Source organism: Rutidosis leptorrhynchoides, chromosome 10 (genome assembly GCF_046630445.1).
Source record: "Rutidosis leptorrhynchoides isolate AG116_Rl617_1_P2 chromosome 10, CSIRO_AGI_Rlap_v1, whole genome shotgun sequence".
In the NCBI taxonomy this organism is placed as follows: Eukaryota; Viridiplantae; Streptophyta; class Magnoliopsida; order Asterales; family Asteraceae; genus Rutidosis; species Rutidosis leptorrhynchoides.
Genome location: NC_092342.1, coordinates 223254444 through 223265788, shown reverse-complemented (window position 1 = coordinate 223265788; position 11345 = coordinate 223254444).

The window sequence follows — 11345 nt, the reverse complement described above, 5'->3', positions numbered from 1 at the left end:
TTCAATTCACGATTCAAGCTATTTCCTGGAAAATTGAAATCAAGATGGTCTGGACCATTCATAGTCAAAAGAGTTTTCCCATACGGAACGATAGAATTGATAAATTCAAATGGGATTGAATTTAAAGTTAATGGTCACAGAGTTAAACATTACATACATGGTCCGATGGAAGTCGACAACGAAGTTAATCACAATTTCGACACCACAGCTAACTAAGTGTGGGGAGAATCAAGTCTTTAAAGGATAATATGTATTTCTGTTAGAGTTAGATTGTCTGTTTTCGTGTAGTTCTCGAAAATGGAACACGTATGGTCTTTCCCTAGCAGACCCTAAAGAACTAGTCTTCTCCCCCCATTCTGAATTTTTATTTTTTTTAGGTTTTTACAAAATGAAGACTGCCTGTGAACTAAACCATGGTCTAATGCTACACGCTTTGATCACTAAAAGAAATAATGACATACTACCGAGCGAATTAGTATCAGTAATCAGAGAAAGAATGGACGGAGTTAGAAAAGGATCCAGATGCGAAGATAATAAGTTACAATTTGGTAAAGGAAAATCAAAATCCGCAGCAAAAAGAAGAGCACGACACCTAGAAAGATGTCACAAATGCGGAAAATGGTCACATGGAGGTAAATGTTCAAATAATCAAACCTATTCAAATACCGAATTTGTTACTTTATGCAGAGACGGACCGTTCATATGTTTAGAAGAAAAGACACTGAATGCTCGAGGTTACGCCTTTGGAGCCATGGAAAACCAATTAAACCGACTATCTTATGAATGGAATAGATCATATAACTAAGAAATCTATTTCACAGGTATGTCTGTACAGTTTTTATTTTTATTTTTATTTTTATCCTTTTAATAATAAACGCTAATTTGTTCGCTAAAAAGTATTAAATTGATATTAAATAAAATTAGGTTTGGCGACCGAAATTATTGATATCATTCAAAAATTTATTACATCACTGCGAAATTTAACGTTTATTCTTAAGGTATAAATATCTTTAATCAATCAACCCAAAATATTTCAAAAATTCGTCATGAGTTAAATTAGGTCTTGGAACCGAAATTACTTTACCGAAAAGAGGGGCGCATATTTTTGATAATATTTGATTGATTAAAGTGGGATAAAAAGACAAAAAGATTTTTAATTTTATTTTTACCATATTTTTAAAATTAATATTTAAATCTTAAATTAATATTGTAAAAACAATATATTTAAAATTGTAAATATTTGAAAAATTAATATAAGTTTGATATGAATTTATAAATTTTTAAATTAAGTTTGGTATGAATTTTTAATTTTTAAAATTTTAATTTTTAATTTTATGCATTTCAAATTATAAGTTTGGTGTGATTTTTTTTTTAATTTTGAATTTTATATTTAAGTTGTGTGAATTTAAAAACAAAAATTTACTTTATCTCATTAAGTTAAAAATATGATTTTTAAAATTCGTCGTAAGTTGAAGACTAGGTCTTTGAACCGAAATTGCTTTACCCGAGGGAGGGACGAGAACTTTTATTATCATTATTTTTAATCTTATTGATTTAAAGTATGCCAAAAAAATTAAAAAATCCAAAAATCTAAGCTTTTAAAACAATCGCTTGAAAATGACAAAATTTTAAAATTTTGTCGAGGGACAGACTAGGGCATCGTCCCGAAACGACCTCGTCTTAAAAAGAAACAAAATTTTTAAAATTTTATTAAATTTTATGTTTTAAAAGTATAAGGTTAAAAAATAAAAATAAAAAAATAAAAAAAAAACCTGGAAAATACCCCCATGCGAGTCGCATGGGGATGGGCAGGAAACCATGCGACTCGCATGGGAGCCAAAAACTGGTCAGGTTCAAAAAACTCAGTCGATCTGTTTTTCTTTCACAAATACACACACATATACGAAAACCTCCCAAATCCTCTCAAATTTTCACCAATTTTCACCAAATTTCTTGCAAAAATTTCACAATAATCATGCCTAGATTCAGTAGTCTCAACCCCTTCAGGAGAAAGGTAAAGATTTCACCCCTAATCTCTTTAAATTCAAATGTTTGTGTTCTTGAGATAGAAATTTTATATTTTGATTTTGTTAAATTTAGGTGTAATTAGAGCTAAATTGTTGTTATATTATGCATGTATATCCTAGATAGAAGCTATTTAACATGAATTGAAGCTAAAAACTTCAAATTTTTAAGAATCTAGGGTTTGTGTTCTTGAGCAATTTGGGGCTTTTTGATATAAACAGGTTATGGCCGATTTTTGTCATGAATTGTTGCTAAATTAAGTAGTGTAACATGTTTAGGTAGTTAATTGATCCAAACTTTGAGCCTAAACATGATTTTGAGAATTAAAGTAGACTTTTTAAGTCTAAAAATTCATGAACTTGGATAATTTGATATAAAGGCCATTTGAAACTTGTTTCATTGCTAGTAGTGATTATTTTGGCATGTTATTTGAGATAAATGCTTATGAACTTGATGTACATTTTTCGTATATGCTTATTTGACAAAGTGTAGACTTGACAAAAATATGAAAATGAGCACTAGTTTGATTTGAATGCCATGTAACAAGTGTTTAATTGCTATAATGATTATTGTTGACATGGTTAAGAGTTTAAATGTGATAAAACATTGTACACATTTTCGTATGTAAAAGTGTAGAATTGTTATTGTTAAGAAAATGTGTATAAAATGTGTTATGAATTGAACATGTCATCATAATTGTTTCAAGTTATTATTTTGCTAACACTAATGCATATTTGGATGCACAAATTTTGTGTTTAATGTGTTTTGCAGAGAAATACAGATACGGACGGTGCATCATCGTCCAGACAACCAGAGCCCGAACCGGAAATGTTTTATGAACAAGAACAACATATGCAACAAGAAGAAGAACAACATGAGGATCAACATATTCCATATCACGATCAAGATCAATTATTCATGAATCAGTTTCGTCAATTCGCTCCACATCAAATGATTATGAGCTTAGACATTAATGAAGATCAGTTACACCCAAATCTGAGATTTGATCGATGTTGGATAGAGTATCCAGATTATCAAAAGAACATGCACATTCTCTACTTTAAGGTTGTTGAAATGCCAAGGGCAATTGACTGGGTACCTTTGGAAACAGTTGACCTTGCCGAACCGATTCGGGAATTATTGGTGCAAAGGTATGGTAATTCTCAGTTTAACGATTGGATGCGCCTATTTTCCATTCGTAGAACCATATATAGGGAATGGTGTATAGAATTACTTAGTACTATTAAGTTAAACAGTGATGTTAGGAGGATAGATGATAGAAGCTTTATTAGATTTCTGTTAGGTGGACGCATGTACAGAATGTCCATGATAGATTTAGCCAGGGCTTTACAGATTTACACCCCTGCTGAACTTTTGAGCCCTGACTGTAATAGCCTGATTGCCCAAGGAGAAAGGATAGATAGGGAATTTGATATTAACGCCGTCTGGAGGCGTATGTCCCACTTTAATGAATTTCACGCCAGTGGAAATCATACATACTTAGATATAGACAGAGCTGAACTCCGGGTGATTCATAGATTCTTAGCAAACACAATTACACAAAGGGGTAAGAATAAGGAGAAATTGACCGTAAACGATTTGTTTTACCTCAAGTGTATTAGAGACCCGAGGAGTTTCGTTAACATTCCCTATTGTGTTGGTTATTATCTCGCTAATGTAGTTTCGGGGATGAAATCAGGGAGTATTATAGGTGGTGGTATTTTCATTACTCTCATTGGAGAGTATTTAGGTGTGGATAAGCACCAAGGGGGTCCAATGAACGAAATAGAGGACGAAGGTGAAACTATAAGTTCAAACCTTTATCACGGTGCAAGGGTATTATTGATGAGACGTGGTCGGGTATATCGATACGAGGTGTAACGACCCGTCAAAATCGCTATTGACGCGGCACGTTAATCATTGATTCCACAGTGAGGTTTTGACCTCTATATGATACGTTTTGATAAAATATTGCATTCATTAAAATAAGTGACTTTCTAAACATAGAAAGTTATAAACATGTGGGCGAGTGCTTAGGTATAAGCAAAACCCCAAAATACATAAGTCTTTAATTTACAGGTTGACCTCACAGTCCAATTATTTATTACACAACGCAGTTTTATTTTGAATGCAATAAACTTTGTACAAAGCATGAGAGACTCCATGCAGGCAACAAGCACATCACAGCGGAAGCATTCTAAGGACCTGAGAATAAAACATGCTAAAAAGTCAACACGAATGTTGGTGAGTTATAGGTTTAATTGCTCGAGTCATAAACATATATAAAGATAGACCACAAGATTTCATCAAAAGTTTATCAATAGATTCTACGTAACAGAGCACCCTGGTAACTAAACTTAACGCTATAGTGATAATTACCCCATTCGTTTTAATACGCGCAAACCAACGTGTCTTAAACTCAAATAATATACGTCCGTTAAAAGGCTAGCGCTCTAGCTCGGACGGGGATGTCAAGCCCTATGGATCCATATACAATTATTCGCGCCCACCAGTCCATATCCTATGTACTGGCAGCTACTAGTTACCAAAGCTAAGGGATTTTCGGTTTAACTTAGTGTAGAATTTTGTATGTACTTGTGTCTTATTACGTTTAAAATAAATTGCATGTATTCTCAGCCCAAAAATATTTAAAGTATTTAAAAAGGGAGACTATAACTCACAGTTCAATATTGCGATTCAATATTGTAGGCAAATTGCGTAGACGTAATGATGGTAGATGACTGTATGGTTGGCCTTGGATTCAAGAACAATACCCCGAATAATACCTAATATTTCCTTAGCTTAAAGCGGTTTAAAACCCGAATTAAAAATACCCTCGAATATACTTTATTATTATTAAACTTAAAATTAAAATTATAATTATAATTATAATTATAAAATTTACGTACATATATATTTATGAAATATTTCGTCGAGCAAAACTGACCTTTTATAGTACTTTTCGATTTACTGTAGCTCATGCGATCGCATGAGTTTTCAGTGTTTTTGCCATGCGATCGCATGGCCGCCTTTTCTGTTTCTGTTTGCTAGTTCGTCGACAGCAAATAGTGTTACTGTAGCAAATAGTGTACTGTAGCAAATAGTGTTTACTGTAGCAAATAGTGTTTTACTGTAGCAAATCACTGTAGCAAACTCGTTTTCACTGTAGCACTGTAGCAAAATACGGTTTTACTGTAGTAAATAGTGTTTTACTGTAGCAAATTGTGTTTTACTGTAGCAAAGTAATTTTTACTGTAGGAAAGTCGTTTTTACTTGTACATATATATATACATACATATAATTGTTCATGAATCGTCGAGAGTAGTCAAAGGTAATTGTATATATGTAACAGTTCTAAAATTTTGAGACTCAATCTAACAGACTTTGTTTAACGTGTTAAAATAATAAATCGTATAGAGAATTGGTTTAAATAAGTCAAAAATTTTCGGGTCATCACAGTACCTCCCCGTTAAAGAAAATTTCATCCCGAAATTTTGAGTAGTACCTGTTTCATGAGCGATATCAGTGAACAAATGTGGATACTTTTGCTTCATTTGATCTTCACGTTCCCAAGTAAACTCGGGTCCTCGTCTTGCGTTCCAACGAACCCTAACTATCGGTATTTTGCTTTGTTTTAATTGTTTGACCTCACGGTCCATGATTTCAACAGGTTCTTCGACAAAATGGAGTTTATCATTGATTCGTATTTCGTCAAGAGGAATTATGACATCCTTTTCAGCTAAACATTTCTTCAAATTTGACACGTGAAATGTGTCGTGAACACTACTAAGTTCTTGCGGTAGCTTTAATCGATAAGCAACTGCTCCAATTCCTTCGGTGATTTCAAAGGGTCCTACGTACCTAGGACTTAGCTTTCCTCGTTTACCGAATCGTACAACGCCTTTCCAGGGTGACACTTTCAACATGACTTTGTCGCCCACTTGAAATTCTAGCGGTTTTCTTCTTACATCAGCATAACTCTTTTGGCGACTCATGGCCGTTTTCAATCGCTGTTGTATTTGAATGATCTTTTCGGTGGTTTCGTGAATAATTTCTGGTCCAGTAAGTTGTCTTTCTCCTACTTCACTCCAACAGATAGGAGATCTGCACTTTCTACCGTAAAGTGCTTCAAATGGTGCTGCGTTGATGCTCGTATGATAGCTGTTATTGTATGAAAATTCTGCCAACGGTAAGTGTCGATCCCAACTGGTTCCAAAGTCAATCACGCATGCCCGTAACATGTCTTCCAATGTTTGTATTGTTCTTTCACTTTGACCATCTGTCTGTGGGTGATAAGCGGTGCTCATATCTAATCGAGTTCCCAATGCTTTTTGTAATGACTGCCAGAAACGTGATGTGAATCGGGTGTCGCGATCAGATATGATAGAGATGGGTACACCATGCCTGGAAACTACTTCCTTCAAATATAGGCGTGCTAATTTCTCCATACTGTCTGTCTCCTTTATTGGTAGAAAGTGAGCTGATTTAGTTAGACGATCAACTATCACCCAAATAGTATCATGACTACTTGCAGTCCTTGGCAATTTCGTAATGAAATCCATGGTTATTCTTTCCCATTTCCACTGCGGAATTTCTGGTTGTTGCAGTAATCCTGACGGCTTTTGGTGCTCAGCTTTGACCTTTGCACACGTTAAACATTTGCTTACATAAGTAGCAATTTCTGTTTTCATATTAGGCCACCAATAAAACTTCTTGAGATCGTGGTACATTTTTCCGTTTCCTGGGTGAATTGAGTACCTCGTTTTGTGTGCTTCATCCAGTACTAGTTGCCTTAGGTTACCATGTTTTGGTACCCATATCCTACCAGCAAAATACAGGGTTCCATCGGCTTTTTCTTCAAGTTGTTTTTCTAACCCTTTGCTTATTTCGCCTTTTCCATTTTCTTCTTTTAGAGCCTCTAACTGTGCTGCTTGAATTTGTTTTGTGAGATCAGTACGAATTGTAATATTCAAAGCTCGGACCCTAAGAGGTTTTACTCTTTCTTTTCGACTTAGGGCATCAGCTACAACATTAGCCTTTCCGGGGTGGTAACGGATTTCACAATCGTAATCATTTAACAACTCTACCCAGCGACGTTGCCTCATATTGAGTTGTTTTTGATCAAAAATGTAACAGACTCGTCCCACATCGGTGGGAGAGGAAAACAAAGCACTCCTTATAAGGGTGTGGATACCTCTTCTGGTATGACGCGTTTTGAGGGTGTTTACCCGAGAAGCAAATCCGTGAGGTTGAAGTGCGATCCGGGGTTGTACTCGTGCGCGGGTAGCCCGTCGGTGATCGGCTTGTGTCCAAAGCGGACAATATCATACTACGGGCTGATGGTGATGTTACTTATGGTATCAGAGCTGGGGCCCGCATCGATGTGCACTGCGGGGACGCAGTGTCCCGAAGGGGGGGAGAGTTGTAACAGACTCGTCCCACATCGGTGGGAGAGGAAAACAAAGCACTCCTTATAAGGGTGTGGATACCTCTTCTGGTATGACGCGTTTTGAGGGTGTTTACCCGAGAAGCAAATCCGTGAGGTTGAAGTGCGATCCGGGGTTGTACTCGTGCGCGGGTAGCCCGTCGGTGATCGGCTTGTGTCCAAAGCGGACAATATCATACTACGGGCTGATGGTGATGTTACTTATGGTATCAGAGCTGGGGCCCGCATCGATGTGCACTGCGGGGACGCAGTGTCCCGAAGGGGGGGAGAGTTGTAACAGACTCGTCCCACATCGGTGGGAGAGGAAAACAAAGCACTCCTTATAAGGGTGTGGATACCTCTTCTGGTATGACGCGTTTTGAGGGTGTTTACCCGAGAAGCAAATCCGTGAGGTTGAAGTGCGATCCGGGGTTGTACTCGTGCGCGGGTAGCCCGTCGGTGATCGGCTTGTGTCCAAAGCGGACAATATCATACTACGGGCTGATGGTGATGTTACTAACTGTTGAAGACTTCGTCCGGGAGGATTAGTTCGGGTTACTACAGTTGGTATCAGAGCGTTGGTCTTAGCGAACCAGGCCTTGCATTAGTGTGTCTAACTAGTAGTTGTTAGGATACATTAAGTGAGTCTGGACTTTGACCGTGTCTGCCTGTCAAAAATTTTGCTTATCAATCCTAGTCGGAAATCATCTGCTTATCATCCTTAGGGAACTGCCTGCTTATCATTCTTAAGTCTAGACACGTCTTACTGCATTTAGTGCATCGATAGTGTATAGACAAAATTCATATCCTAGCGTATCTGTTACTCTAGACATTGCCTGACGTATTTCAAAGATTCTCCGTAATTCATGGGATTTTGATATTATATATATACATATGTAAATTATGTATTGAAGAGTGCCAAACCCAACTCCTATAATCTATTCCAAACCAAAAATTCATTTCTCCGACCATACAAGATGGATTCTTCATCCAGCTCAAATTCCTCCGACTTCGATAGCTTCGCCGATATGGATTTCCATTCGAGCTCCGAGAACAGCGTTACCGGAATGGATCAACCAATTTCCCATCATCTATTCTGGATGAATTGGGGATGGGTTCGTAATATACTAAATTTCTGGAGGCAAGAAGAAGGTGATCCATTCCATTCCATTCACATAACCACCATCCTACACCACCATTCATGCCCACCACCATAACAAACTCAAACAACCACACTCTTGAATATCATCTCAAAGCCATGAATCATCGAAACCCAATACCAACGGGTCACCACCACTTTTCTTGCTTGACGGCTACCTTACTTTCTCTCCTCTCTATCCCGTCCATTCGTCCTAAACTTCAAAACCTACAACCATCATTTGATTATTTTCTTTTCCTCCCTATACGATCATCTCACCACAACCTCACCATCACCACGCTTTTCTTCTTCCTCTTGCTTCTGTCTTTCAAATCCCATCTTAAGATTTCCACCAAACGACCTACTGCTATTGCTACTTCCTGTTGAACTGTCGAAGGAAAACCCAACAAATCATCACCATATTTGTTACAACTGCAGTTTTTCTTTTTCAGTTTGAAATCTCCCCACACACCACGATCCGTGTGATCTAATAACCACCTTAAAAGTATTGCGTAATATATCACGCGATCCATATAAATTGATATTGATTATACCGAGTTGCTACAGTTTCTGTATTCATTCATATCCAAATTAATCGAACTTAACACACATGCATACGGTGGATTATTCGAATTAGAATAAAGAAACAAATATTGGTTGGGCCACCGCAATATTGTTTCTAATTCTACTTTCATTAATGGCCGACATGCTTTTGTGGTGGGACAAATTGATAGGAACCGAATCCTAAGCAAGTGCCGTTCATATTTTTTGGGGTAAATTATTAATTGGACGTATATGATCTAAACATAACATATTGGGTTGTAAAGAATGATATTTTTGGACTAACATAATCTAGCTTGGGCCAAGAACCTGATTTGTTTTTGGACCGAAACTCAAGTTGGATTGACAATAGGCGATTATTTGATGGCGTGATTTGAGGATTTTGTTCGGTTCATTGGTTACGATAATGACAGAAACTAGTTAAAGGATTTAAAAATCATAATTAAGTCAGAAACAAAATGGTGGAGCACTGGTTTGGGTATTGTATTGATGAGCGGGAGGTCTGAGGTTCGAAACCCTGGAGTGACAGTTTCTTTTAAGGCCGAATTTAATTGAAGGTAGTATTTTTTTTTATTTATTTAAAATTAACATTTGGATTAACAGTTATTTTACACAAAAAAATAAAAAACAAAATAAAATATAGTAATTAAAATTAATTATCATTTTTAAAGAATTATGATTAACTTTATTATCACTATTATTACTAGCATTATCATAAATGTTATTAACAATAAAAATTTATATTTTACAACTATTATTAGTATCATTATTATTATTATTATTAATATAATTATTACCTTATTAGTAAAAATCAAGTATTATAACTATTATCATTTTTGTTTTACAAAAATTGTTTTTACAAAATATATATTATATATATATATATATAAAATAAAGGTATAACTAATGAATTTATATAACTATGTATTGTTGTTCGAATTCAACTATGTGTTTTAATATAATTACCACTAATATAGGTTCGTGAATCCGAGGCCAACCTTATACGTGTTCAGTGATGTTATATGTATTTTTACTACAAAATACAGTATGGTGAGTATATAGTCCCACTTTTAAACTCTAAATATTTCGGGATGAGAATACATGTATTTTATGTTTTACGCTATGGACACAAGTAACTGAAAAATATATTCTACGTTGAGTTGTACCACTGGCATACTTCCCTGTAGCTTGGTAACTAATATTTACAGCGGTATTGTAAACGCGAATCCTGTTGATAGATCTATCGGGCCTGACAACCCCAACCGGACTGGACGACCAGTATTCAACGGTTGCACAGTACTTCGTTTGTGACTACACTTGGTACGGTGTAGTAAGATTTCATAATAAAGGGAATATGCGACGTGATTAAATGTTAAGTATGGTTACCAAGTGCTCAACCACTTAGAATATTTTTATTAAAAAGTATATATATGAAATCTTGTGGTCCATTGTTATATCGCTGCTAGCATCAAACCTATATATCTCACCAACTTTATGTTGACATTTTAAAGCATGTTATTCTCAGGTATGAAATAAGTCTTCCGCTGTGCAATAGCTCATATTAAGGACCCTATTTGGAGTCGATCATCGCAATGGAACCAACTGTTGAAGACTTCGTCCGGGAGGATTAGTTCGGGTTACCACATCGGTGGGAGAGGAAAACAAAGCACTCCTTATAAGGGTGTGGATACCTCTTCTGGTATGACGCGTTTTGAGGGTGTTTACCCGAGAAGCAAATCCGTGAGGTTGAAGTGCGATCCGGGGTTGTACTCGTGCGCGGGTAGCCCGTCGGTGATCGGCTTGTGTCCAAAGCGGACAATATCATACTACGGGCTGATGGTGATGTTACTTATGGTATCAGAGCTGGGGCCCGCATCGATGTGCACTGCGGGGACGCAGTGTCCCGAAGGGGGGGAGAGTTGTAACAGACTCGTCCCACATCGGTGGGAGAGGAAAACAAAGCACTCCTTATAAGGGTGTGGATACCTCTTCTGGTATGACGCGTTTTGAGGGTGTTTACCCGAGAAGCAAATCCGTGAGGTTGAAGTGCGATCCGGGGTTGTACTCGTGCGCGGGTAGCCCGTCGGTGATCGGCTTGTGTCCAAAGCGGACAATATCATACTACGGGCTGATGGTGATGTTACTTATGGTATCAGAGCTGGGGCCCGCATCGATGTGCACTGCGGGGACGCAGTG